General features: G+C 49.5%; 1 protein-coding gene across 5 annotated transcripts in view; it reads left to right on the forward strand.

Annotated features, from left to right (window-relative positions):
* The window catches only part of WIPF1 (WAS/WASL interacting protein family member 1), a 129,409-nt gene that overhangs the window by 69,731 nt on the left and 32,023 nt on the right, over positions 1–27,655 (forward strand). Inside the window, exon 1 of one of the 5 annotated variants that reach the window (XM_002712298.6) lies at positions 15,359–15,577. The exons of the other annotated variants lie outside the window; for them this stretch is intronic. The gene's annotated coding sequence lies outside the window, so the exon portion shown is untranslated. Of the gene's footprint in view, positions 1–15,358; positions 15,578–27,655 lie in introns of those variants that run through there. 5 annotated transcript variants of the gene reach the window in all.

Consider the following 27,655-nt stretch of genomic DNA (forward strand, 5'->3'; position numbering starts at 1 on the left):
TTCCATGTGTGACTCCTTAAGAAAAAAAAGTTTACTTTAAATGAAAGAAGAAATTCATAAAATGTGGGAGACATGAGGAAGTGAACCCCAGACAGTGTGAGTGTACTGATGATGTCTCCCAGCCAGATGTCTTCATTTCTTTTTTTTTTTTTTAATTTATTTGACAGGCAGAGTTAGACAGAGAGAGAGAGAGACAGACAGACAGAAAGGCCCTCCTTCTGTTGGTTCACCCCGCAAATGGCTGCTACGGCCGGCGCGCTGTGCCGATCCGAAGCCAGAAGCCAGGTGCTTCCTCCTGGTCTCCCACACAGGTGCAGGCGCCCAAGCACTTGGGCCATCCTCCACTGCCAAGTGAGCCACGGTGCTGGCCCCTGTCTTCTTTATTTCAACTAAGTTCAACAAGTTCAACATCATTTGGGCTACCACCCTCCCCCTTTAAAATAAACAACAACAACTTAGTTCCCTTCTGACACCTCAGTGACATCATCGTATCCCAGGAAGGGGAGGAGCCCCTGAGTGCTGAGTGGGGTGAAGGGAATGGTAAGGGCTGGCTTGAGGGCAAGGTCAGGGGCTGTGGCCGGGGAGCGTCAAAGATGGGGAGCCCTTCCTCCTCGTCCTCTTCCCTCCAGCACCCGAAGTCCTTTCCTTTGCGTCCTTGACCTGAAGTTTTAGTTACATCGTGAGTTGAACAGACTCTCATGGGCTGGCCTAGCGGCTCATCATTCAGCATGTTCACATGACGGCGGTGCTCGGACTGAAATGACTGACTGCCAGAGCACTTTGCAGTGGGCCGGAATGCGTCTTTCTGGTGGCAGTGCTCTCCATGAGGCTCCACTGAACACGAGAACGCAACACCTGCCCTGCACAGACAGGAGCAGGGCAGTCAGATTCACTTCACTTCAGTCTCCTCATGTATGGAGCAAAGCTCCATCAGGGTGGAGAATTTTGTTTGTTTAATCACTGTAATATCCCTAACACCAGAACAGTACTGGGTACGTGGTAGATGGTAGGTGTTTGTTGAATGACTACGTGTCAGAGGCCTGGCAGTGGTGCTCAGTTAGAGACGCATGAACAGGGTGAGCAGATGAAACCATCATAGAACATACAGTGCTTCTCTCTCTCTCTTTTTTTTTTTTTAAAGATTTATTTATTTATTTGAGAGTCAGAGTTACACAGAGAGAGGAGAGGCAGAGAGAGAGAGAGGTCTTCCATCCGATGGTTCACTCCCCAGATGGCCGCAACAACCAGAGCTACATCGATCCGAAGCCAGGAGCCAGGAGCTTCTTCCAGGTCTCCCACGTGGGTGCAGGGGCCCAAGGACTTGGGCCATCTTCTACTGCTTTCCCAGGCCATAGCAGAGAGCTGGATCGGAAGTGGAGCAGCCGGGACTCAAACCAACGCCCATATGGGATGCTGGCACTTCAGGCCAGTGCGTTAACCCGCTGCGCCACAGCACCAGCCCCCAGTACTTCTCTTTCTAGAAAGCCCTCTGCAGCTCTGTGTCTTGTTCTTTTGGGCTGGAGAAGTCTGGGAGGTTGAAGGTTGTTGGGCCCGGAGTCAAAGAGGAAAGGCAGGGACAGTCGGGACGCTAACAGAGGAGCTGGGTCAGGGGCTGGGTGGGGTACTGGCCAGGGTGCAGGGCTTGTTGGCCATGCTGCCCCAACAACTGCTGGTTTGCCTTGCCAGGACAAAACTGCCACCCAATAGCTAAGAGTAGCATCCAGATTGGCTTTTGTTTAATTGTTGTTTAATTTTATTTTGCTTTTGTATTGAATGGGGGTAGAGGCCAGGGAGAGGCCATTTAGATTAAAAAAGCAAAACAAACACTTAGCCCATTTATCTTCCCGAGGGTGTCCTGCAAAACCTAAACCACATGTGGTTTTTCATACCTAATTTTCATGGCTTGTTATTCCCAAACTAGTCAATATTTAAGTGTAGCCATGGAGCTGCCTTTTACATAAGCCACCAAGTGGTCATTCAGTGAGAATGGAGCTGAAGCAGAACGAAATGGTCCGAGGGTTTGGGTTACACAGCTTCTGTGCTGCAAGGAGCCAAAGAAAAGCAAAAACAAATCTAAAACACGCACACGAAGTGGGGTTTCTGATCACCTGGGAATCACATCTTCTGGGACCTGCCTATGTGTTTGGAGTGAAAGGAACAGAGGCGGTGCTCACGCTGCAGCAGGAGGCCTTTACCGTGGCCTGATAGGGCGTCGACCCCATCAGAGATGGCCGAGAGGTGTTTCTCTCCCAGTCATTTAGGATCCAGAATGGCCATGTGGGCAGCGGAAGTGGGATTGATTTGGGCAGAGTGAATTCTGTCTTGGCCATGCTACCTAGGGAAGCCAGGTCTGCTGAGAGACAGAAAGAAGCCTCATGCCTCAGTGACACGTCTAGAAACAGAGTGGGAAATCTGCCCCAGGGCCTGGTGGAGGGCAGAGGAGGGGGTCTCCACGGACCCCTTCTGCACCTCGCAGGCTGGCTGAGCTCTCACCAGATAGCTCTTCAAGACTGGAAACAGAGCTCAGGAATGCGGACATTTCTAGAACCACCAGAAGTGGCTTGAGAGGCAGAGAGAGAGAGAGTAAGAGAGCGCTCCCATCCACTGGTTCACTTCCCAGATGCCCCAACAGCCAGGACCAGGCTAGGCCAAAGCCAGGGGTCTAGAACTCAATCCAGGTCTCTCACAGGAGTGGCAGGAAGCGTTATTGAGCCATCATGGCTGCTTCCCAGAGTGCGCAGTGGCAGGAAACGAGTCAGAAGCTGGAGCTGGGATTTAAACCCAGTACTCTGATATGGGGCTGGGACATCCTAACTGCTAGGCTACATGCCCACCCCTGTCCCTCCCCATGGTGCCTTTTTTTTTTTAGGATTTATTTTATTTAGTTAGTTAGTTACAGAGAGGCAGAGGCAGATAGAGAGAGAGAGAGATCTTCCATCCACTGGTTCACTCCCCAGATGGCCACAATGGCTGGAGCTGTGTGTATCCCAAGCCAGGAGTCAGAGGCTTCTTCTCGGTCTCCTACATGGGCTCAGAGGCCCAAAGACTTGGGCCATCTTCCACTGCTTTCCCAGGCCACAGCAGAGAGCTGGATCGGAAGAGGAGCAGCCAGGACTTCAACCAGCACCCGTATGGGATGCCGGCACTGCAGATGGTGGGCAGCTTTACCCACTACACCACAGTGCCAGCCACACAGTGCTTACTTGTAATAGCAATATTTTGTAATATCCTCTTCACAGTCAGTGAACCTGGCCTCACACACATAATTTCCCAAATGTCATCTTCATTAAAAAGAGAAATGAATTTATTATAAATTCAGTTTGTGAATGATCAGTACAAATGATTAAGCAACAAAATGAAGGCAGTGGGCAGATGTTTGGGTCTCTGCGGAGAATTCGTGAATGTGACAGCTGCCTCTGCAGACTAACTCAAGTTAGAGACTCACATGCCACAGTCCATGGTGACCTTGGGCACTTGCTTTTCCAGAAGGGCCAAACAACCCAGTACAAATCTCATAAAACAAAATATTTTATTTATATGACATTTGCATTGGTGGAAAACTCAGGGAATGAATCCAACTGTGTAATAATTATTTATAATTTGAGTTAAGGTCTGGTTTCAGGAAACTATGAATGTTTTTCCACTTCTATTAGCAGGGCTTTTGAAGGTCAGACCGGACACTTCTTTGGTGAGTGGCATAGTCTGTACAGTGTGGATGGCCCGAGTCCCAGGAAGCACCCCCATTATTGTGACACCCACTAACACCCTCACTTCCTGTCCTCGTGCACAGTTGTTAGGTCTGCCTCTTCCAGGCAGCTGCTGCAGCCAGGCCTGGTCTGAGGGCCCCATGGGAGATCTGGAGTGGCTGAGCCCTGCCAGTAGTGTTCAGGCAGGGGATGTCAGGCGCAAAGGTGCAGACCAGAGCTGTATCTGCTTCCCCCCTGGGGAGAGGCTGTAGGTGTCCCTGTGGTTCTGACCTCCAGTAGGAGACACCAAGAAACAGTTTACAAAGCTACAGAGAAGTCTGAATACGCAACAGTATGATGTGTCTGTCCCTGCCCAAGAAGAAACTGTGCTGACCCCAATCTGGTCTTCATGCCTAGTGACAGGTAAGCAAAAGGGATGCCCAGCTGTCTGCATGCCAGCGCCTTCTCCTGGCATATATGTGCACACACATGTGCATGGCAGGTTGTGAAAATGGGACTTTCCAGCAATTTGCCCCTTGGGTGGTAAGAAACCACTCTCTATGGTTCACACAGGGTTTCCCCTGTGGGCCACTTGTATTGGATGTTGGTGGCCAACCGGGAAATTTTTGCATTTTCATTGTTACCTAAGACAAGAGGGTGCCTTCAAAAACAGACACGAGGGGCCTTTCCCCAGGTGAAGGCATTTTTCCCCAAAGAACCACGGTTAGTGATGTTCCACCCTCAGCATTTTTACTTGTTTGTTGTTGGCTTAGCATGAAGCTGCCCTCTATCCACACGGAGAGACTAGGATTGCCGCTGTGCCCTCGGCACCGGCAGCAGTGGGCATGAGGTGCACGAGAGCCATAAAATACAGCTTTGTTGAAGCCAGCATTGTGCTGTGGAGGGTAAAGCCACTGCCTGCGAGCCGACGCTGGTTCCAGTCCTGGCTGCTCCACTTCCATTCCAGCTCCCTGCTAATGGCCTGGGAAGGCAATGGGAGAGGGCCCAAATGCCTGGGGCCCTGCAACTATGTGGGAGACCCAGAAGAAGCTCCTGGCTTTGGCCTGGTCCAGCCCCAGCTGTTGCAGCCATCTGAGGAATGAACCAATGGATGGAAGATCTCTCTTTGTCTCTCTCTGTCTCTGTAACTCTATCTTTCCAATAAATAAATTAAAAAAAAAAAAACAGATTTGTTGAGTATGAGTGCGTGGACATGCTGGGAGAGTGGTCTTTCTAGATTGTCCTGGGGTCTCCCCCCACCCCCAGGTGTCTCCCTTTTCTCCTTCCAAGCTTGTCACCTCCCATGTTCTCTCCCTGATGCTGGCTAGTAGCACTGCTCCAGCAGGAGTGGCCCAGGCGTTGGCAGGTCTCCCTCATGTCTTATTAAGTGGCAGTCCTACATCACCTCTGTCAGGAGAAGCAAGGGTGTTTGTGGAGGGGCAGATCCAGCACATTTCTGCTTTACCTGGGCACCTCCATGCCCAGAGCCAGGTATACGGCAGCATAATCACAACCCCAGGTTAAGGATGGATGAAGCTAACCTTGGAATTGGAAACTTTCCAAGTTCATTTACAAATATTTATTGATCACCTGTGATATGGCAGGTGTTCTTCCTAAGCAGCTGGGAGATGGCTGTGAACGAGACAGAGTTCCTGAGCTCGTGTAAGTGTGGGAAAAGGACCCCAGGATGATCCAGAAGACCACCCCCATAGTGGTTCACACACTCCTATTTAGCAAATCTGTGTTTTAAGCCTCCTGCATGCTTGCCAGCCAGTACCCCAGGGGCTGAGGACACAGGAGCAGGCCTTCCAGTGGGAAGAGCAGGTTGTGCACAAAAACTGCTCAGCATGGACGCAGCGAGGCAGGAGGCCAGAGAGCAGCCAAGAGAAAAGTGTCCTTGGAGGAGGGATAGCAGCATAAGACAAAGCAATGGGAGAGACGAAGGCAATGCGGGGTAAGATCAGAAGGAGCAGGAGAGGGCTGGACCTGGTGGTCCTCACTAGTTGTGGCCAGGACTATAGATTTCACTCAGGTAGGATGGAAAGCCACTGAGGTTTTGGCGTCTGCAAATTTTTTCTGAGCCCCAGACCTGAAACTATTATACACTACGGTAACTCTTGGCTGGGGAGACATCTAGCATGCTGGGATTGTGAGCACTAAGACTCCAAGAATGAGAAGCTAATTTAGTTCTTCAGTCCCACAGGCCACAAGACTATCTGTCTGGTCAGTGCCCTGTTTTAAGTGATGGCTCCCAGCAGAGTACACTCTTCTTGAGAATCTATAGCTGTAGCCCCACGCTGGAGTGGGCTCTGGGTAGGCCAGGACTTTCCAAGGCTGACGTTGATTAAGCACCTGCTAAGTGCCCTCCAGGCATCGTGCCAGGGGAGTCGGTGAGTGGGACTGGACCAGGCCTTCCCGTCACACCCGTGCTGTCTGGAGTGGGGTTGTCCAGGAAGGCAGTGGCTCTGCAGCACTTGAAATGCTGCCAGGAGTGAAATGCACACCCGTGCCTGGAGACTTTGTGTGAAAGAATGTAAAACATCTAATACTTTTCAAACCGGTTCTAGTACATGTTATAATGAGACTGTTTTTGAAATGGTGTGTTAAATGTGTTGTAATTTCATCCATTTCTTTTTGCTCTTTTCAATGTAGCTAGTTGAAAATATAGAGCTGCATGTGAGGCTTAAGTTCTGTTCCATTTGGACAGTGCTAATCAAGAGGCAGGTGGTTTGCTTTGTTCTTGGTTAGAATTTTTTTTTTTTTTTTTTGCTTTTTTGTTGCCACTATTAATGGCACTCAGATTTTGAGAATTTTACTCCTTTTCTAGGAAGAACTACTTGGTTCTGAACCATTATAGGGAATCACTCAATCTCTATCCTGTTTCATCCAAGAGCAAAAGAGGTCATTTTGAGAAGTGAAAGGTAGCTTCTGTAACTCCCAAGTCTGAGCATGTTTGTCAAAGTGAGAAAATTATTTGATTTATGTGAAAGACAGAGAGACAGAGATCACCCAGATGCTGGTTCACTCCCCAAATGCCCACAGCAGCCAGGGCTGAGCCAGGCTAAAGCGGGAGCCTGGATCTCCATCAGGGTCTCCCACATGGGAGGTCTTGGGACTCAAGTACTCCCTGCTGCCTCTCAGGGTGCACATCAGCAGGAAGCTGGAATCAGAAGTGGAGTTGGGACTGGAATTCAGGGACTCTGCTAAGTGATGTGGGCATCCCAAGTAGCACATTAACCACTGTGCCAAATGCCTGCCCTGAGAAACCTCCCAGCAGCCTCTAGTGGATGCAAAAGGCAGTGAGCCATGTCTCTCCCTCCCTCTTTTTAAAGTTCTTTATTATAGAAACTTAGGAACCTCTCGCCCAACTTCAGGAACGATCATTCTGTCTGAGCTGTACCCATTCTCCTTTCCCCTTTTCCACGTTATTTTGAAGCAAGCCCAGAAGTGATAGTACTTCATCCACAAATATTTTAGTGGGTATCTCTAAAAAATTAAGATTTCTGTGTAAAAACACCATGACTACAATGACATAGACACGGCCAAAAATTGGCAGTATATCTCAATATCATTAGCTATCCAGTCAGTATTTACATTTGCAGTTGCTTCATTTTTTAGTGTATTTGAATCAGGATCCAGAGTGTGTCCACCTGTCACATTCGATTGCTGGCCCTCTTGAGTCACAGGTTCCCCTTGGGCTGACTGCACCATCTTCATTCTCTGTGCTACAAGGTCACAGTGTGGCTAGCATAAGGAGGTACCTCGGGGCAGGTGCTGTGGCGTAGCAGGTAAACCCGCTGCCCTGCAGTGCCGGCATCCCATATGGCGCTGGTTCGAGACCCAGCTGCTCTACTTCCGATCCAACTCTCTGCTGTGGCCTGGGAGAGAACTGAAAGATGGCCCAAGTGCTTGGGTCTCTGCACCCACATGAGAGACCTGGAGGAAGCTCCTGGCTCCTGGCTTTGAACTGGCACAGCTCCGGTCTTTGTGTCCATCTGGGGAGTGAACCAGTGGATGGAAGGCCTTTCTCTCTCTCTCTCTCTGCCTCTCCTTCTCTCTCTGTGTAACTCTGACTTTCAAATAAATAAATCTTAAAAAAAAAAAAGGTACTTCAACAAGTTCATAGAAAATGGAATTAGAGATGTTTATTTTGGTTGCAAAAAAGCTGCAGTCCATGCATGTGTGGATTTTTCGTACTACACATTTTCCATGAACTTTTTGAAAACCCCTTATACAACAGGTTCCACCCCACATGTGTTAGAGTGACTCTCCTTGCATCTCCTTGGTTCAGAATGAGTCACATGCCCATCTCTGAAACTTGGGCAGGATAACCCCAGGGCTACCCTTGGGCAGGACTGGTCATTTTTTATTCTGGAAGTCAGAGTAGAGGCCAGAAGATCAAAAAGAGGAAGATCTGTGGATCTCTCCCCATGTCCAGAGCTGTCAGTGTAATTCAGGTGTGGGTGCTGGACAGCCCCAGAGCACCAAGTACCCCGTGTATCCATCACTCACATGCTTATCTTCCCGTCATTGTCCAGCTCCAGAAAGCCACCACCACGTAATAAATGGCACTCATCCAGCAGCAAAGAGAATCCAGATCCAGCTCCAGCTCCAAGCCGAAACTCTTTGTTGGGTAATTTACTTCTCGCTCCTGGGTTGGATTCCAAGACATATGGTCTCCAACCTAAAATGGTTTGATGTAGAATTTTTCCATTTTACCGTGGTGCAGAAGTGTACCCCTATAACCATTCTGTTATTCACTTTCAGTATAATGTTCAATAAGTTATGTGAGATATCCCACACTTTATTATAGTATAAGCTTTCTCTGTGTGTTGAGTGGGCGTTTAGCCATCCGGTTCAGACACCTGCATCCCATATCAGAGTACCTGGGTTCAGTTGCCAGCTCCAGCTCCTGATTCCAGCTTCCTGCCAACGCAGACCCTGGGAAACAGTGGTAACATCACAAGTAATTGTGTTCCTGCCACCCATGTGATAAACCTGGATTGAGTTCCCAGCTCCTGGCTGTGGCCCTGGCCCGATCTCAGCTTTTGCAAGCAGTTGGCAGTAGAAGGGAGCTCTCTGTCTCTCTGTATCTCTCAAATGCATTTTTTAAAAAATAGGTTTGTGATGGATTATTTTGTCCCACTGCAGGTTAATGCAAGTGTTCTGAGCACGTTTAAGGCTGGCTACAGCAGGCCATTGCTTTCGGCAGGTTGGATGCGTTAAAGGCCTCGTCAGCGGAGGAGCATCTGCATGCCACAATGAAAGTTGCCGTCCTATTTTTCAGACAAGAGGTCGTAACTGAATACCTCTGCAGAGACGGTGGGGAGCCAGGCTTCTCCTGTGTTCCAGACCTGTTTCCTGCTGTGGTCCTTACCTTTCTGACCCTCTTGTGAGTATAGCAGAGAAAATGTGGGTTTTCCAACCCATAAAGCTTCTAATTACTTGACTTGCAAGTATCTAAGTTGTTCTGGCAAAACAAAGCCATGTTTTCCCTTCTGTTCTTCAAGTCAGTCCCCAGCCTAAATTTCTCTCTTCCCTGCATATCTTACTCAAGGACACAAGAAGTAGTCAACACGTTCTAAAGTCTGTCTTAACTGTGAAAGTTTTATTTATTCATTTATTTTTATTTGAAAGGTGGGAAGCGGGAGTGAAAGAGAGAGAAGGGAAGCGAAAGAGAGAGGAAGAAAGGCAGGCTTCCATTTACTGGTTCTAATTGCCCACAGCACCAGAGCTGGGCTAGGCCAAATTCAGGAGCCCCAAAGTCTATGTCTCCAGTGTAGGTGGCAGGGACCCAAGTATTTGAGCCATGATCTGCTACCTCCCAGGGTGTGCATTAGCAGGACCCTGGGTCAGAAGTAGAATGAGAACTCCAACCCATGCACTCCAATATGGAATGCCGAATCTTAACAAAGCTATGCCAATTCCTACCCCCAGAATTTTTTTTTTTAGGATTTTTAAAAATTTATTTAAAAGAGTCACCAAGAGAGAAAGAGATCTTCCATCCATTGGTTCATTCGCAAAATGGCTGAACACCCAGGACTGGGCCAGGCTGAAGACAGAAGCCAGGAGCTTCATTCAGGTCTCCCTCGTGGGTGCAGGGGCCACTGCTTTCCCAGGCACATCAGCAGAAAGTGAGATCAGATGTGGGGCAACCAGGATTCAAACCAGTGCCATGTGGGATCGCCGTGTGGGATGCCAACGTTGCAAGCAGTGGCCTAACCTGCTACACCACAAGGCTGGCCCTATACCCCCTAAATTCTATAGAATCCTTTAATGGTATATCATCAGTAGGTTCATGATCTTAGACTAAAAGCTGATGTAATAAATATGGCATGTCATATAACAAGGATTGACGGTTTCTAGCCTCAAAGAGCTGGCACAGCCTACTCCCAACCTTAGCCAGCCAGCCACATACTTCAGGGTTCGTATTTTCACCACTCACTTCTGGTACCAATTCCTATATCACTTAAGGTGCTTTGTATTGCTAGTGACAGGAAACCTGACCATACTAAATTAAGAAAAATAGATGATTTTTTTTTTTGCTCATGTAAATAAAAAGGCTAGAATCAGGGCTGGCTTCAGGTACAGATAGATTGAGTTCTCAACCAGTATCTGCAGTACTTGGTTTTTCTCCGTCTCCCAGATCCCCATTTTGTTGGTCTCCATTTCAGACCGCATGTGGGCCAAGGTTGGGTGCAGCAGGGCCAGCCCCTGCATCCTCACAGGATGGTGCTTGCCGCTGGCCACAAGTTCTGTGATTCTGACAGCATCGTGGCCTATGCCTTGAAAAGTGTCCTGGGCCAAATGAATGCAAGACCCTGGTCTGGCAGCCCTGAGTCGCGTACCTTTCCTACGTCTGGTGTGGGAGTGAATGCCTCTCCAGACCACATCATCTACCAGGGAGGGAGGATTCTCTGAGCAAAAATACACAACCGAACCAACGGACATCCTTGTCAGTGGGGTGAGTGGCAGCTGAGCTGCCAACACGCAGTATTGTGTTTTCTGCAAAAGAAATTATACCAATTTATAGTGACAGGGCATGGAAAACTGCAAAATTTGTTTGTAATTTTTTTTGTAATTATTTTTAAATGGTTTACCCTAGGTTAATTATACTGATAATTATGTGGGAAGAGGATTGTTCCTTTCTTTCTGCTCTTTGAAATCACCTGACTCGTGTATTTCAGCATTGTGTAAGCAGATTCCTCTTAAGAGGCATACATTTAATCAGGTGGTGTTTCCTTTTCCCTCTAAAAAGCTACACCAGGGGGCCTTTTGCAACTGAAGAAAGTGTTTTTAAAACTGAGGGATGCCTAGTCCTGTACCCAAGTGCCTGGGTTTGAGTCCTGGCTCCACTTCCAATTCCAGCTCCCTGCTAATGCACACCTTGGGAGGCAGCAGGTGTTGGCTTAAGTATTCAGGTCTCTGCCATCTACATGGGAGCCTCAAGTGGAGTTTGTGGCTCCTAGCTTGAGCCTGACCCAGCCCCAGCTATTGCAGACATATGAGGAGTGAGCTAGTGGATGGAAGAAGGCGCGCTCTCTCGGTCTCTGTCTCTTTCCCTTTCAAATAGATGAAAATATATAAATAAAAATAAAGATCTTCCATCTTAAAGAGAGTAACTGAGGGAAGTCAGTACAATAAACATCACTCCACTACCATGGCAGATACTTCGCTAGGATGGGTAGTCATGGAAACACAAATTGAAAACCCAGAGTTGTAAACAATGACTGTCCCCAGTTTTGTGCACATGGCTGTGGTACTGATCCAGCCTGAGTTGATGTGGGGCCTGATTCCTTTTGCTGCTTTTCCCACACTGTTGCTTGAGGATCTTCTGTCTGCTCCTGGCTTTTCATTTCTGTAGATTAATATGGAAAATTCTTTGGCTGGTTGGAGAGCCTAGTGATTATTGTTTTCCTCTGTCTTCAAGCTCAGACTGAGCTATGAATTGAATGGGGAAGACTTATGCCTTGAAAATTCGAAGTCCAGAATGATGATTGTCTTAGTTACCTCAGGTTCTCAGTCCTCCGATATCCTGGGTCTTTGGTGATGACTGCTACAACCACACAAACACGGCCCTCCACTCCCCCGCCCCACGTCCCGCCTTGTCCTTTGCAGAAATAAAATCCTGCAGGCATGGGGCTGCCCAGAGCTGGAAGCCAGCACCTGTCCCCCACTTCCTTCTCTCCCGGCCTTGCTGCCACCAGCGGTGTGACACGGGCAAGTCGTTTACCCTCAGACCATTGCCTCACCTGTAAACAACAGTATGTACTCAGCTCTGCAGTCTCCTTCAGCCCTAACGTTCTTCATTTAAAAAAAAAAAAAAAGATTTATTTATTTGAAAGGGAAAGTTAGAGACAGGGAGAGACAGAGAAAAAGAGATCTTCTATCTGCCGGTTCACTCCCCAAGTGGCGGCAAGGCCAGGCTGAAGCCAGAAGCCTGGAACTCCATCCGTGGAGTGGCAGGGGCCCAGGTACTTGAACCATCTTCGCCACTTTCCCAAGGCACGTTAGCAGGGAGCTGGATTGGAAGTGGGGCAGCTGGGGCTGGCACCTGCTCTCACATGGGATGCCAGTGTCCTTTCTTAATTCCTTGTCTGCTGGAAAAGCTGACACTACTTTGGGAGCCCTGCTTTCATAGAGGAAGGGAGGGCAGAAAGCACTACTGCATTGGACACCTGTGCGTCATCTCCTGCAAAAGTGGGCCCACGGCCTCTGAGGTCCTCCACGTGCTTGGAACTCTTCCCCCATCCACCAGGGACCTCTCCCTCTCTTCCTGCCTTATTTCCTCCATCCTTGTGTTTTCCTCCCCTCCTTTCTGATTGGTTCGTTGGTTGGTTGGTTTTCAACCTTACAAACCCACTCTTCTTTCCCCATGGCCCAATGACATAAAGCCACCCGCACTGCATGAGGATGCATGGCTGAGCGCACTGGTGGCCGACATTCCGATCTGCTAACCTTTCTCTGGACAACTCCCTTCCAGCAGCTTTTCCCAAGCTTACTGACGTCTACTCTTGACGTTTCTCATTTATGTTAAAAGAAAGCTGGGTTATGGTGGAATCTGTGAGGGACATCGATTTTCTTATTCTTTCACTATTGAAAACCCAGCAGGTGTCAGGTGCTGTAGTAGAAACCAGGCAGACAGGGCCCCTGCCCTCAGGGGGCTTTCTCCCTAATGGGGAGACACGTGTTGAGTGAGCCGTTCATGAAATGCCGGCTGCTGACATGCGCTGTGCATGAAAGAAAAGGAGAGTGGAGATGGGGTGTGAGGTCACGCATTTTTGCTGACATCTGAGAAGGAGAAGGAGCCAGGAGAGGAGTTTGCCAGTAAGAGGGCATGTAAGTCTAAGGCCCTAAGATGCAAATGAGCTTGGTGCCTTTAATGTATCAAAGGCTGGCAAGTCAATTAGCGGGAAGAGGTGTTACCTCAGAGGATGTCTGAGGGTGGGGGAGGGGCAAATCTTGGGGGTTCTTGAGGGCCTGGGACAGGAGTTTGGACTTTTTAAGGAAAATGAGAACCCATTAGAGGGATTTACGCAGGGGAGGAACATTATCTGAGCTACGTCCTGTCATGCGTAGTTACACACCTCAGAATGTGTCCACAGTCCACCGCATTTACAACTAGTCATTAGATGGGGCAGGCAAGAGCAGGTGTTTGGTGCAGCTTGGGACATCCGCATCCCATGTCAGAGTGCCTGGTTTGAGTCCCAGCTACTAGGGACATCTACTAGGCTTCCAATTCCATCTTCCTGCTAATGAACACAGTGGGTGATGGCTCAAGTACTTGTGTCCCTGCCCCTACATGGGAGACCTGGATGGAGTTCTTGGCTCCTGGCTTCAGCTTAGCCTAGCCTTGGCTGTTGCCAGCATTTGGGAAGTAAGCCAGTGGATAAAAGAGCTCTCTCTATCAGTCTCTCTGCCTTTCAAATAAAATGAAAATAAATCATCTTTTAGAAAATAAAGTAGACGCAAACTCTACACTACCCCCTTTCGTGTCTTGGGGCTTCCAGCCTTCCACATGACACAGTGGCTTCTAATTGAGCTTTCCCTAATGGCCGAGAATAGCCACGAACTATTTTTTTGTGTACTGAGAGTGTGTTTGCAAAGGAGGTGTGGGTGTGGTGGCCGGCTTAGAGAACTTCAGAAATAATGCTGTAAACAGGCACGTAGAGAAATGATCAGCTCGCCCATGTTCCAGTTTTAGACTCCACCACAGCAGACTTCCCCGAAGACTCACTCAGGCATTTACTTGGTGGTTGATCAAGTGTTTTATCTTCCCAAGGGTTCATGGAGCAGCAAGTGAATGATTGGTGCAGGCCTCACCTTTGTGCGGCCCGTGCCTGTGGTGTTTATCCCTGTGTTAGGTGTGCACTGCACTCCAGATCCCGCATTGGATGAGACGAATGCAGCCCTTCAAGTGGCCCCAGGCGGAGAGAGACCGTCCGTTGTTACCCCTGGGTTCGCCACTTCCGGCAACTGTGCCGGTGGCCTGACGTCAGGCACTTCTCGTGCAATCAGACTCACCCCAGGCAGTTCTGACTTTGAAAGCTTTGACAGCATCTGTCTCTGGGTAGGAGCACTTCTGGTGTTTGGGATGGGGCTCTCTAAGCCGTAGGGAATTTCGTATTCCTGGCCTTGCCCATTGAATCCTATGGTCTCCTCCCTGCATCAATCCCCACCTCCAGCTAAAAATGCTTTCCCACACTCCCAGCAGCTTAAGAGCCACTGGATCCATCCCAGCGCCATGACTTTACAGGCAAGGGAATGTTGAGTGGCTGTGGCTTTCCATACCTCTTTTCTTTAAATCCAGCTGAATCAGGACCCAGGGCGAGATTTTCCAGGGAGGTTAGTTTCTGAAATATGCCTCTGTGTTTCCTTCTTCCATTGGATACGTACTTCATGGCATGTGTTGCAAATATAAGTCAGAATCTTTCCGATGGGTCAAGCAAAATGAGGAGCATCTTCAGAGCGTTACCTGGGCCACTCCAGGTCTGGGGCAGTGCTTTGTACCCACCTCGTCTTCTGTCGGAGTCCCTGAATGCCGAGAAATCGGACTTTGCTCCTTCTGCCTTTTGTCAAGCAGCTTCTGGGCGAGGGGTCGTCGCCCAGGAAGTGTGGAGGACACAGCAAAGTGTTCTGGCAAGGCGAGTGCGCTCAAGCCGGGTGTCCTGCGGCTTGACGTGGACACCACAGTTGCATCTCGGAACCCATTTGCCTTGATACACCTGACCTGCTCCCCTGGCCGCCTGGTGACTTTCTCCCTGCACACTTGAATGCTCCATGAATGAGGAAGAATCACTTAGCCTGATTATCGGTGTTAAGAGCTTTTATTTCTTGAGTGACTTTTCCTTATTTCTAAATGGAATAGGCAGCGTGGCGAGTGGTGCTTTCACGTGGAATTTTCCCAAGGGAATCTCAAGCTCTGCACAGTGATTTCTGTGGCGGTGTCCAGAACAAAGCAGGGCTGTTGGGGAATGGAGGAGCTCACCTCCCCTGGTCCCTGTCCCAAACACCTGCTCACGCTGGGTGGGGAGGAGAAACACCTTTTTTTTTTTTTTTTTTTTAAGTTTAGGGTGTGTTTTTTTTTTTCCCTTGCTTGCTTCTTAAGGGTAAAACCAATCTAGTTTCTTTTTCTGTAGCAAAGGAAGAAGGAACAAACAACAAGTTAATCAGACAGGAAGCGAATAACCACAGCAGGACGCCTGCCTCTGACTCAGTCACACTGAGCGCGAGGCCAGAGCTGTGCTCGCGCATGGCTGCCCCTAGACGACCCTGCCTGGGCCTGAGAGGATGATGGATTTTTCAGGGACAGTTTGCTCTCCTGGCTCGGGTCCCTCCTGCTCTCTGTCTGCCGGTGGCCCTGACCATGCCTTCCACGGTGCCCCGTAACGGTAAGAAAAGTTGTGTTCAAACCAAATACGTTTCCTTCATCAGCGAGATGGGAGAGTAAAATGGCTTTTAGTGGGCCACAGAATGTTGAGATACGGTTGTGTGGTTTTCCCTGGGAGACAGTGTGATCTGTTCCTGTGGCCCGGAGGTGACTGTGGGTGATCCACAACTCGTGTTTGGAGCCTGAATGTGAGCAGGATTTTCAGTGGAATTGTTCCTGACCACTGGACGTGCCTGGGCCCACAGGAATTTCTTTCCTATTTTCCCATTTCGAATGGGGGCTCCTGTTGGCAGTTACCCCTCTTCAGTGCAGGCTCTTGCTGTCCACACAACTGCTTTGAACCTTCAGTCTGGCTGGCAACCCTGAATGCTTCTAAAGCAGAAGGAGTCGTTGGAAGCCTCAGACTCCAATGCCGGTGCCACGTGCCTCAGCTGTTTCTGGTGCTGCAGACATTTTTCTGAAGTTCAGATCCCACACCATAGCAAGGCAGAGTCTTTTAGGAAGAAGACAGTTCATCTTTTTTTTTTTTTCTCTAATTAAAGAGTGAGCATTCCATCTGCTAGTTCACTTCTCATGCCCACATAGGCTGGGGCTGGACCAGACCGAAGCCAAGAGCTTGGAATTCAATCCAGGTTTCCCACGTGAGTTGTTGGGACCCAACTACTTGAGCCAGCACCACTGCCTTCCAGGGTCCACACTGGCAGGAAGCTGGAGTCACGAGCCAGAGGTAGGAATTGAACTCAGGCACGCCGATGTGGGACATGAGTGTCTTCACTGGCATCTTAACCACCAGGCCAAATGCCCACTGCCAGTTTGTTTCTGCGAAGACTTTGCACAGCTACTATTAAATTCTATAGCATTTTTATAAGCATTTATATTTGATGTGATTACTATTTTGACATAAAAATTGTAATTTTTTAAATTGCAGCGCTATGTAATCAGAGACCTACAGAGCAGTATTAAAGAAACTTTTTGTATTAAATTTTTTTCCTCTAGGATATGTATTTTAAAAAGGCAGTGTGACTTATAATCCTTTTCCTCCTTGGAGAAATAAGCCTTAACAAATTAATTGGGCACATTCCACTTTAATGATTTAATGGCATAACTGGAGTATACAGAACAGGGAGAAGTGATGAACGGAGAGATGCAGTAAGAGTCCAGTTAAGCAAAGTAGGTCATTTTGCCAGAGAGAGAAAGAAGTGAAAGGCCAAGCGAGGAAGGTTGGACAATGAGAGGAAGTGAAGCTGGGGCAGGTGTTGAGGCCGACGTGTGCGGAAGCTGTCCTGTTGCAATACACCTGCGTTGTGTATCTTAGCGTTTTATTTGTTAACTTCATAAAGCTTTGCTGTTTCTGAACTGGAATATTCTCTAGTTGAGATTCTTCTCTTTAGAAATCTGACGAGGTTAATTGATTTACTTAAAATCACAACCAGGTTTTGAAAGCCCTTTGAAGAGTTTATTTATGGGCTGCGTGTTGACGACTGTAGCTGCCGCAGTCGCTGCACTCTTAGGGGTTGCACACCCTCTGGATGAACTGCATTATCCAGGGAACTCCCTGTGAAAATGACTCCCTAGGGTCCGCAGCAGTTTCACTCTGAGTTGATGGAATCAAACTCTAGATCTGGCCCATAGGTCTGAACTTCCGCAGCCTTTGCTAAAATGTAGCCGGAAGCGAGCTGCCCACTTCCTGGACGCTTCAAGTTCAATGCTCTTTTGAAGTCTGCTTAACAAATTTCACTGGTTCTTTAAATTGTGGTGATACGTTTTTGCTCTAAGGTGGGGCTCGTTTTGTTTCTCCAAATTATCATGCTTGTACTTGTTGATGGATAGAGCATTGCACTTGGACTGCCACAAATACGTGTCTGTATCTGGCAGCCTCAGTCCTGAGAATTAAAACTGAGCAAATATTTGAGTAGGGATTGCCTTTGCCAGAATGCCTGTCTGGGAAATTCCAGATGCATTTTATACATATCTCCTCTCACTGTTCTTTGGTCAGACAGAGGTTTGTATGGTGGACACACATAGGCCGGAGTCTCTGTCAGCTCCTGGTTTCTCTCTCGTGGGTAAACGGGGAAAGGTGGTCGTATTTCCTGGCCTCTTACCATGTGCTGTGCCCTTTACTGTGGCTTATTTTATGTTTAACAGATGGCTACTACTCACTAAGCACTGTCTTACTGAACTCTTGAGTAACCCTACTGAGTAGGCACCATTGTCACCATTTTATCACAGAAACTGGATCTAGAAGGCTAAGTAGTCTGCCCGGCCGCTGATAACTAAGCGTGGAGGAGGTTTGCCTGTTGCCAGGCGCCTTTCCCACAGGTGCAGCTTGGAGCCACTGAAATAAACTTTCTGGGGTTGTTGTTGTTTCTGAGGTCTTTTTTCAGTTCTGGGAATCTGGGATGCAAGTATTTTGTTTTAAATGTCACCACAACAATAAATATCTTTAAGATGAATACTTTCAAGTACGAAATTTTCCTAAGTCTATTGACCTTTTCAGAAGTAAAGTTGGTGATGCTTCGGCTTATGTTGCAAGGCTGTATTTTCAATGGTAAAATGAATGCAGTATTTTAAGCATGTTGACATACATGCTGTGTGTGTGTGTGCGTGTGTGTGTGTGTCCTGCAGAACAGGCGGATCTTAATTCTCTGGTAAAACTTGATGGGTTTGGGTGGGCAACATGCTGCTGCATCCCACACTGGAACGTCTGGGATTGAGTCCCACCTCTGCGCTGGGTCCATCGTCCTGCTGCTGTGCATGCTGGGAGGCAGCAGATGATGGCTCAAGTCCTTGGCTCCCTGCCACCCACATGGGAGAACTGCATGGAGTCCTGGGCTCCTGGCCTCAGCCTGGCCCAGCCCTGCAGACATTTGGGGAATAAGCCAGTAGATGAAGATTCTTCACCCCACCCCCACTCTTTCCCTCCTGCCTTTCTCCCTCTCTCTCCCCATTCAAATAAATAAAAAAAAGGCACTTTAAAATAAAACTCAATGGGTACTGACAATTTAGGAAAGTTTCATTTTGAGATTTGAGCCACTGTAAGAGAATGTTGGGGAGACTGGAGAGGCAGAGGGAGGAAAGCCAGGGCTTTTCCTAGGTGAAGAAAGGGCAGAGGGTTTCCTTCCCTCAGCTGGACAACAACAGGTGGGTGGGTCAGTCATGGTTTTCTCTCCATTAGAAGGGTCTTGGATGTCTGTGCATTTGCATTAATTTTTGAATTAAATGCGTGTGATAGTGGGATTTTCTAGCGTTGCTTCTTAACAGCCTTTATTTCCCCAGCTGTGTCTTTTCTGGGAAAGCTGTGAATTTGCATCCAAGGTCCTTTCCAGTCTTAATGACATTATAGATGCTTCAGAATGTCTTGTTTGGAAAAATGCCTCTCTCCTCTCCCCCAGATCAGCTCTCTAAAACAACTCTCAGAGAAGCCTTGCTAAGATAGCTAGGGACCCCTCAGAGTACAGGAGAGACCCAGTCCTTTGTCATTAAGAGCTGCCCCAAGCAGAAGCGACGTAAGCTCTTCTTGTTAGTCATGCACATGCATTCTTCCACGTTGTTTTAAATGATAGTCACGAGAAAAGAGCAGGTGCATAGTTGAGAATTGAGGGCTTTCACACGTAACAGGTGTGCGTTCCACAGGCCGCTCTGGTGGAGAGTCACAGTGATTGGCAAGGAACAAGGCGGGGCTTGTCAAGAAAAGCTGCCCGTCTCTGCCTTGACTCGCTGTGGGGTCCAGCTGCCTTTTCTGTTTTCCCTCTTGTGTTGATTATGCTGTTGCTCTGAGCGAACAGTAACACTGAGAGAAAGAAACCTTAGGACTTTCTAAAATGGCCGGAAGACATGATTGGGGCAGGTGAGGGTGGGGTGAGGCAAGATGGAGATGTGGCCTCGTGACCCCTGTTGTAAAACAGAAACTACAAGCAGCTGTGGCTGGGAAGAGATCATGCTGAAGAAACGATGACCGTGGCTTACTGTGAGCATCGCTTTTCCTGTTGAGCGTTCTTAGAGGAAGTGAAGAACAAGGCCAAGTCCATCTTAATTAGTTCCAGTGGTCTTTGGATCTCAACTGCATCCAACTAAGTGTGCATCAGGGAGGAGTCTAAAAAACAGAACCAAGAATGATTATGAGTAGGAGTCCCAGGCTGACTTTGAGCTAAATGCTTCTATTTTTGCAGTGTAATTTGGAGTGGAGTCATTGCCTTTGTGATGCCTGTCCTTACAGTTGTCTGTCATGGTTGTCGTGGCCCAGTATGAACTAGAGAGCCTTTTCTCATGAAGACGCCATTGAGTAACACATAAATTTCCTTCTGTTAATGTGTTTTGGTCAAACAGTTGTATGTGTGATTGTGTATACATGTGTGTGTGTGTGTGTGTGTGTATAGAGAGGAAGAGATATTTATAAGCTAGACACATACACGTCAAAATAACTCGAGTTGGGGTGGGCATTTGGCACCACTTGGGACACTCACATCCTACACTGGAGAGCCTGGATTTGAGTCCCAGCTCCACCCCCATCCCAGTTTCCTGCTGATGTGCACAGTGGGAGGCAGCAGGTGTAGACTCAGGTATCCCTGCCACCCATGTGGTAAACCTGGACCGAGTTCCCGGCTCCCAGCCCTGGCCTGGGAGGTGCTGGCATTCCCAAGGTGAATCAGCAGATGGGATATTTCTATCTCTTTGCTCTCAAATGATAAAAATTAAAAACAAAAACCAAAGAACAAAAGTTATCTATGAGTACTATTACCCTCAACCCTTTTTCATCTAAAATTTCATGATTACTGAATGCTTCCTTCAGTGGCTAATATAACTGCAGCGTTTTGTTTTCATTTTTGTGTTGTCTGTTCTCTGCAATGGTCCTTTTATAAGTGGGGGTGGGGGGGAAGTCTCAAAAAGAAAAAAAACAACTGAAAAAGCCAAGAGCACACAGGACACACATAAAAGAAAATGAGCTAAGAACATTAAAAATAAGCAAAATATAAGTGAATATAAGTAACAGAACAATGAGGTCAAGAGCAGTTAGACCTGTGGGTTTGTCCTATTGCTTTATTTCTGTGCTGTTCCCTGCTCTCAGCTACACACACACATGCACGCACACACACACTCACAGCAAATAAAATATTCTTCTACCAATTCAACCTTTTTGAAAAAAGAGTTCGCATTTCCCCCGTTCAATTTAGGTAGGATAGTACTGAAGGGTAGCTTCTAATGGGACTTGTAGGACATAGTGCTTTGTGTTTCTAAATGATCCAAGCAGTGAAAAAACATACCTGGATAAGGCCGCTTATGTCTCCTCCAGTAACCCCCTCCCTGGCTGCAGGATCAGAGACTGGCCTTCCAGAGGTGGCCGGCTGCACTTGCTGGGTGCTGTTGGGCATCTCTCCCTCCTCTGTAGTGTGGGCCTCACACGGTGAGATCTAGAATGAATACAAGGTTGGCGATGAGAAACCGAGAGCGAATTCTGCTGATCCCACAGAGATGGCCCCTTCTGCACTGAGGTGCTGCTGCTCTCCTGGATAAAGCCATTGGGAAACCATGCATTAGTTCTGTGGGGCGAGACTGGACGGAACTGCGGGCTGTGGGGGAGCCTCTAGGTGGCATGACATTGGGGAGATGATGTCCCCTGCATGGGGTGGGCAGTGGGCTGAGAGGTTCTCTTTCCCGCCAGGTGTCCCTAGGAACCAACATGACAGGGTTAGCAAATGGGTCCAGGCTGCCACATGCCCTCACTGGTCTCAAATCAATGTGTGATGTCTCTGAGTGTTAAACCATGATGTTGACTGAATTAACAATATAATGAAACCAGCAACCAACCGTTTAATTCACAGAACTAGGAGATTCCAGAATTTCTACATATTTTTATAAAGTGTTTAATTTTTATTTATTTTCATTTTATTTGAGAGTGAGAGAATCTCCCATCCACTGATTCACTCTCCAAATGCCCTCAACAGCTAGGGCTGGGCTAGGCCAAACCAGAAGCCCGGATCTCAATCCAGGTCTCCCATATGGGTAGCAGAGATGCAGCTACTTGAGCCCATAATTTCTTAATATTGATGTATATTTGTGGGGGAAAAGGGGTATTTAAAGTCATTTGCGCAAAAAAGTTTGCCCTGTTCCCTCAATCCAGAAATCCAGTTCCTTTCTGAAAGGTTTATTGGTAGAACCCTTCCCTTACCTCAACTGTCTTTCACCTAAAACTTGATGATTTTTAAGTTATTTACTCTGCTATTAAAGGCTTGGTGACCCCTCACATACTCTAGGGACCATGTGGATGTTTATGTTTCTTTAATGTATGACAGTCCAGAAATATTTGGGGTGAGAAATCAACTGAAAGGCATTAACTCAAAAGTGATTTTCTTATCGTTTCTACAGTGGATACCAGAAAAACCTCTGTTTATAAAACTGTGCTAGGACTGCCACAACCATATTGCACAAGCCAGTCGGACCAAATAAAAGAAACAGGCAGGGGCAGGCTTGGTTTCTCCTGAGGTCTCTCTCTCAGGCTGGTGGATGAACCTTCTTGCTGTGTCCTCACATGGTCTTTTCTCTGCATGTGGACATCCAATGTCTCTTCCTCTTCTTCTTCTTCTTCTTCTTCTTTTTTTTTTAAGATTTATTTATTTGAAAGGCAGAATTACAGAGAGGCAGAGACAGAAAGAATCTTCCATCCACTGGTTCACTCCCCAAATGGCCACAGTGGCCAAACTGGGCCAATCTGAAGCCAGGAGCCAGGAGCTTCCTATGAGTCTCCCACGCGGGCGCAGGGGCCCAAGCACTTGGGCCATCCTCCGCTGCTTTCCCAGGTGCATTAGCAGGGAGTTGGATTGGAAGTGGAGCACCCAGGACTTGAACCAGAGCACATATGGGATGCCGGCACTGCAGGCAGCAGCTTTACCCCCTATACCACAGCATCGGGCCCTCTTCCTCTTAGAAGGACACCTGTCACATTGGATCAGGGGCCTCAGCTTACTGGTCTCATTTGAACTTAGTCACCTGCTTAAAGGCCCTATCTCCAAAAGCAACCACATCCCAAGGTCCTGTGGTCAGGGCTTCCACACGCAAACTTGCAGAGGATGCAGTTTGGCTCCTAACACTGTGGGAACAAGAGCCTTTTCCATCCCTGGGGCTTTCCTTTGTTCATGTACAGCCCAACTCACCAGGGGAACACTGGAGAAAGTCTCACTTTTCGCTGTATAAAATGTAAGTTATTTAAACATTGACATTTTTTAAAAATGCCCATTAATTCTCAAAGGAGATGTGTTCCTAACAGTTTGGTACCTGGGTGGGTGGCAGGCAAGGTTCAGCCCCTGGCCAGACGTGGCCCCAGTTGTAGGGAGCCTGGCTGGGGTTGGGGGCAGGCCACGGGGCACAGCGCTTTCTGATGCAGGACAGAGCAGACCGCACTTCAGCAACCGCTGCCCTTGTCCTTGCCCTTGTTCTGGGGCATCCCCTGACCTGAGGATGGAGCTGCCTCTGTGGCCACGCTCCGCTCAGAGGCAAACAGCACATGCAGCCAGGCCCAGTGGGCAGGCTGCCTCCTTCCCAGCCCGTGCAGCTCTCTGCAGCTGCTCTGGGCAAAGCCAGGGCTCCTAGGCCAGCCCCAGTCCATCCCTCAGCCGCAAGGCACTCAGGGCCCACCCTCACCTTGGGAGTGGCTCTCAGGCAGCCCACTGAGGACTCCCTCGCCTGAGCCGTGCCAGCACCTTGCCTCCCACCATTCACAGATGGAAAGGGAGGCTCAGAGAGGCAACTCTTGTCCCAGGTGACTGGGTGGCAGAGCAGGGAGCGAGGACCAAAACTGACACAGGAGCCATGTTCTCAAGTTTTCATTTGCTTGACTATACTGGTGTCTGGCGCAGCCCATGGGACTCCCTCTCTGTCTGTCTGAAACATAAAATAGTGTGCAGAGGAGTGCAAAGGAAAGGGATTCTACTGAAGTACGTACTTCGTTCATGTGTTTAAACAAGATCTAGCCATAGCTCTAAACGCTGCCAGCATTTCAGAGATCTGCAACAGTTGTAATTGATATAAAAATATCACATGAGAAACGATGCAAGAATCTCAGGTGGTGCCAGCGCTGTGGTGTCGCAGGCTAAGCCTCTGCCTGCAGTGCCGGCATCTCACATAGGTGCTGGTTTGTGTCCTGGTTGTTCCTCTTCTGATCCAGCTCTCTGCTTATGGCCTGGGAAAGCAGTAGAAGAAGGCCCAAGTGGTTGGGCCCCCTGCACCTGCATGGGGGACCTGGAAGAAGCTCCTGGCTTTGGATTGGCTCAGCTCTGGCTGTTGCGACCATCTGGGGAGTGAACCAGCAGATGGAAGATTTCTCGCCCAGTCTCTGTCTCTCCCTCTCTCTGTTAACTCTACTTCTCAAATAAATAATTTTTTTAAGAAAAAGTCTCAGGTACAGTGGTTTGTGGCTTATATTTATAATTGAAGGAAATGCTAAATTTCAGTTCAAGTTTAATGGAAATAACATGTACTTTTTTTTCAGCCAAATTCACAAATCCCTGAATTCCATACCTTGACCCTGTGGGTACAAGGGTCCAGGCAGGAGGGCATACTCTGGTTGGAGCTGTGCCCTGTGCAGAGGTCCCTCTGAAAGGCCCAGCTCTGGCTCTGATGGGGGCTGACTCCACGAGAGGAGGGAAGCCCCAGTCTCCCAGGCTTTAGGGTCCTTCCCTGGGGAAGTCAGGGCCAGGAATGTAAGTCCTGGTGGTAACACTAGCAAGTGGCTCGCAAATAGGCCTGATTCTTTCTTGTGTTTGTTTGTGTGTGTGTGTGTGTGTTTATTCATTTCTATTTGAAAGAGTGCGAGAGAGAGAGAGAGAGAGAGAGAGAGAGAGAGAATCTTCCATCTACTGGTTTACCTTTCAAATCCCCCCAACAGTCAGGGCTGGGCCAGGCCAAAGCCAGGAGCCAGGAACTCATTCCAGGTCTCTCACGTGTGGGCAGGGACCCAGGTACTTAGCCATCTCCTGCTGCCTCTGAGAGTGCTCATTAGCAGGAGCCGTATCCGAAGCAGAGGCAGGACTCAATGTCAGGCCCTCTGACGGGATGTGGGCATCTGCTGTGCCCGTGGTGCCCACCCCCAAGGGTGCACTGATGCTGGGAGCCGTGCCAGTGTGGAGCACTAGGCTTGTTTGGGCGGTCCCTGCCTCTCACTCTGCACACACTAAGAGTTGCCTTTGGTGCTGGGTTTGGGGGACACCTGGTGGACTCAGAGTCTAGTGGGAAGACGGCCAAGAAGTGGGCCTGGAGTGGGCCCAGCATGGGGCGGGTGGGGGGAACATGAGGTCCACCTTCTTTGGCCCACATGGTTAGCAACGTGGCAGGATGGGAGTCGGGCTGCTCACAAACTTCCTCTCAGGCCCCATCCTGTTCGCAGTCCAGACCACACTGAGCAGCTGGTCAGGGAGGAGGAGAAGGGGTACATGCCTGCGTCTGTGAGCTCGCTCTGCGTCGGAGTGGCAGTGGGAATGGGTCCTCCAGAGGGGAGTGAGAGATGGGGCAGCGAAAGCAGCGGCAAATGCCACCTGCCAAAGCTGAGAGCAGAGATGGCAGTGAGGCCTGTGGCAGCCTGGGCAGGGGGAAGGCGCTCACCCGGAGATCCTCTGCCCCTGCTTTTGGAGGCGGCCCGCAGGGCAAGCCCGTGCTGCTTGCAAGGCCCTGAGGTCTTTCATAGGTTCTCGCTCCCTGAACCTTGGCTTTGCCTGCTCACCTCTGCAGTGCGGCCCTGGCCCTGGCCCTGGTCTCAGCCTTGCCCACTGCCGTCTGGACCACGAAGCTGGCACTAGTGCCTCCTGGGGATGGCGTCCAGGAGTTTATCTGTGAGTCATCAGTGCACGGGTGCTACTAAAACAGCAGCCACGAAGAGTTGCGATTCAGGGTAGCAGTGCCCTAGAAGGGTCCCATTTCCTCAGCCTGGCCCCTCAGCTGTGCAGGGCACAAGTTCAGTTTGATCTCTGCAAGCAGGGACTAAGTCACGAGAAACAAACCCATGAGAGGCTCCTGATAGTTGACCAGAATTCACTCACTGCTGGGATAATAGGGTGACAGAGACTGGCTGGTGAACCAGTGTCAGGATAAACCAGGGTCGCGAGGGATGTCCCTCCCCTGGGCCCTTGGATGAACTGTTCCACGGAGCTCGTCCTCTGGGTGCACGGGCTGAGCAGGCTGCCTCCAGCCGTTAGCACACTGCTGCTTTGCCCCTGGCGTCTTTCAGTTAGCTGGGCCTGAATTCAGTTTCCGATTCCTGCCCTCCCTCCTGGTCCTAGGAGATGCCTGGGCCACAAGCCTCTGAAGGTGCCTGCTGCAGATGCAAAACCCCCTCCCTAGGGGCCCCTGACCCAGGCACCCAACCCTGCCTACAGGGCCCACTAGCTGGTGTCCCTGCAGAAAAGATGCACATCTGAAAAGACTGCTGTCTAACTGAAAAACAGAGTCCAGCCTGCTCAGCAGGTGAGCGGTAGCCCTCACGATCCTGTCGGCCAGGGAGTGGGGCAGTGTGATCCAGTAGGGGCCAGCAGGACGCAATTTGAATGAATCGCCACGGCGCCTTCTCGTGAGGCCCAGTGTCCTCGTCTATAAAAAGCCCGACCATGCCAGTGTGCAGTGTCGTGCCGGTGTCAGAGACGCTGCAAGTGAAGCGCCCTGGATCCACCTGGGACTCCCCAGATGTCATTTCCCAGACAGCGCACGCGGGACGGAGCTGTTGTGAATGGTCACCACTTCTGTTTCCCCGCAGCTGAGACAAGTCCGGCAGTGTCCTTTTAGCTTTCTCATTCCAATTCTGCTCACAGAACGCAAGCCACCCAGCAGGATTTCAATAGAGAGCATTTGTTTCAAGGGACATGTTTTCCACGTTAACTTTTAGTGATTTAAATAAATCAGTATTTTAAATTCTAATAGTTTTCTGCAGTTAAGGGAATACTGAGAATAAAAGAAAAATAATTCTGCAGTTTGGAACTCAGGACACAGGTTATGTGGGGATAAGGTCACCCAGGAGGCCCGTGACCAGGCCGCCCCCTGGCTTAAGGCTCAGACCCTGCCACCACAGGCCTGCTGAGATCTTAGGGCCTGGGAGCGACTGAGGGATCTTGTGAAAAATGCCGATTCATACTTGGGGAGGGGTGGGGAGGGGGCTGAGAGCCAACCTATCTAACCACCCCTAGGAGGTACTCATGCCCAGATCTGGGGCCACACGGGAGCAGCAGGACTGGGTGCGAAAAGCTGGCATTACTGAGGGTGAGAACAGGAGGTGAGGGAGGCGTTGGCCAGGACGAGGGCCAGGAACAGATGAGGCTCAGGAACAGGACTCCAAGAGTTGAGGATGGGGGACAGGGCTGGGAGCCATGTGACTCCTCAGGCACTTGCGTGCCATCACCTCTTCTGTCCCAGATGTTTGCCAGGCTGCCCCCTCCCACCCAGGTTTCCGTAAACCCCCTACCCAGCCCTACAGTCGGCTGAGCCTCTGCTCCCATTGCATGCACACGGTGCAGAAAAGCTCTCCTGGCTTTTGCAGTGAGCACCTGGCAGTCACAGGCTGACTGCTCCTTACCCTATCTTTGTGTCCACTTAGCATCTGTAAGGAAATGGATCCTGTAAGGAACGGCTGCACTTTGAGGGCCCCAAGGGTAAGGACAATCCACGCCCCACCCCATCTCACCTGTCGTCCCACCCCACGCAGTCCTGTCTCCTTCCTGGGGCGTGGTGGGGACTCTGCAGGCAGGATGAGAAATAGCTTCCTCTTTATGCTCCTGCAGTGCACGCCAGGCCCAGGCCAGTGCACGAAGCTGTGCGTGAGAATTACAGCAGGGCAGAGGATGGGCAGAGTCGGGGAGCAGGACAGGACCTTGTCAAGGAGACGCATGGGCAAGAGGAGCCAACCGAAGCAGCTTTGCCTCCCGTCAAATTTGGCTAGGGTTCTTTCCTGGTGGTTTCATGGAAACTGCCCTGCTGACTCAGGCCAGGGGCTCAGGGGCCACCTTGCTCCGCCAGGGCCTGCCGTGGCAGGTGGTGGCACTCACCTTGTGAGGCCTGGGTCTGGCTCCCCGTCTCTTTAGGCCCCCAGACTCAGAGGCCCCACTGC

The sequence above is a fragment of the Oryctolagus cuniculus genome, chromosome 3 (genome assembly GCF_051225735.1).
Source record: "Oryctolagus cuniculus isolate XC-2025 breed Fujian yellow rabbit chromosome 3, ASM5122573v1, whole genome shotgun sequence".
NCBI classification, from domain to species: domain Eukaryota; kingdom Metazoa; phylum Chordata; class Mammalia; order Lagomorpha; family Leporidae; genus Oryctolagus; species Oryctolagus cuniculus.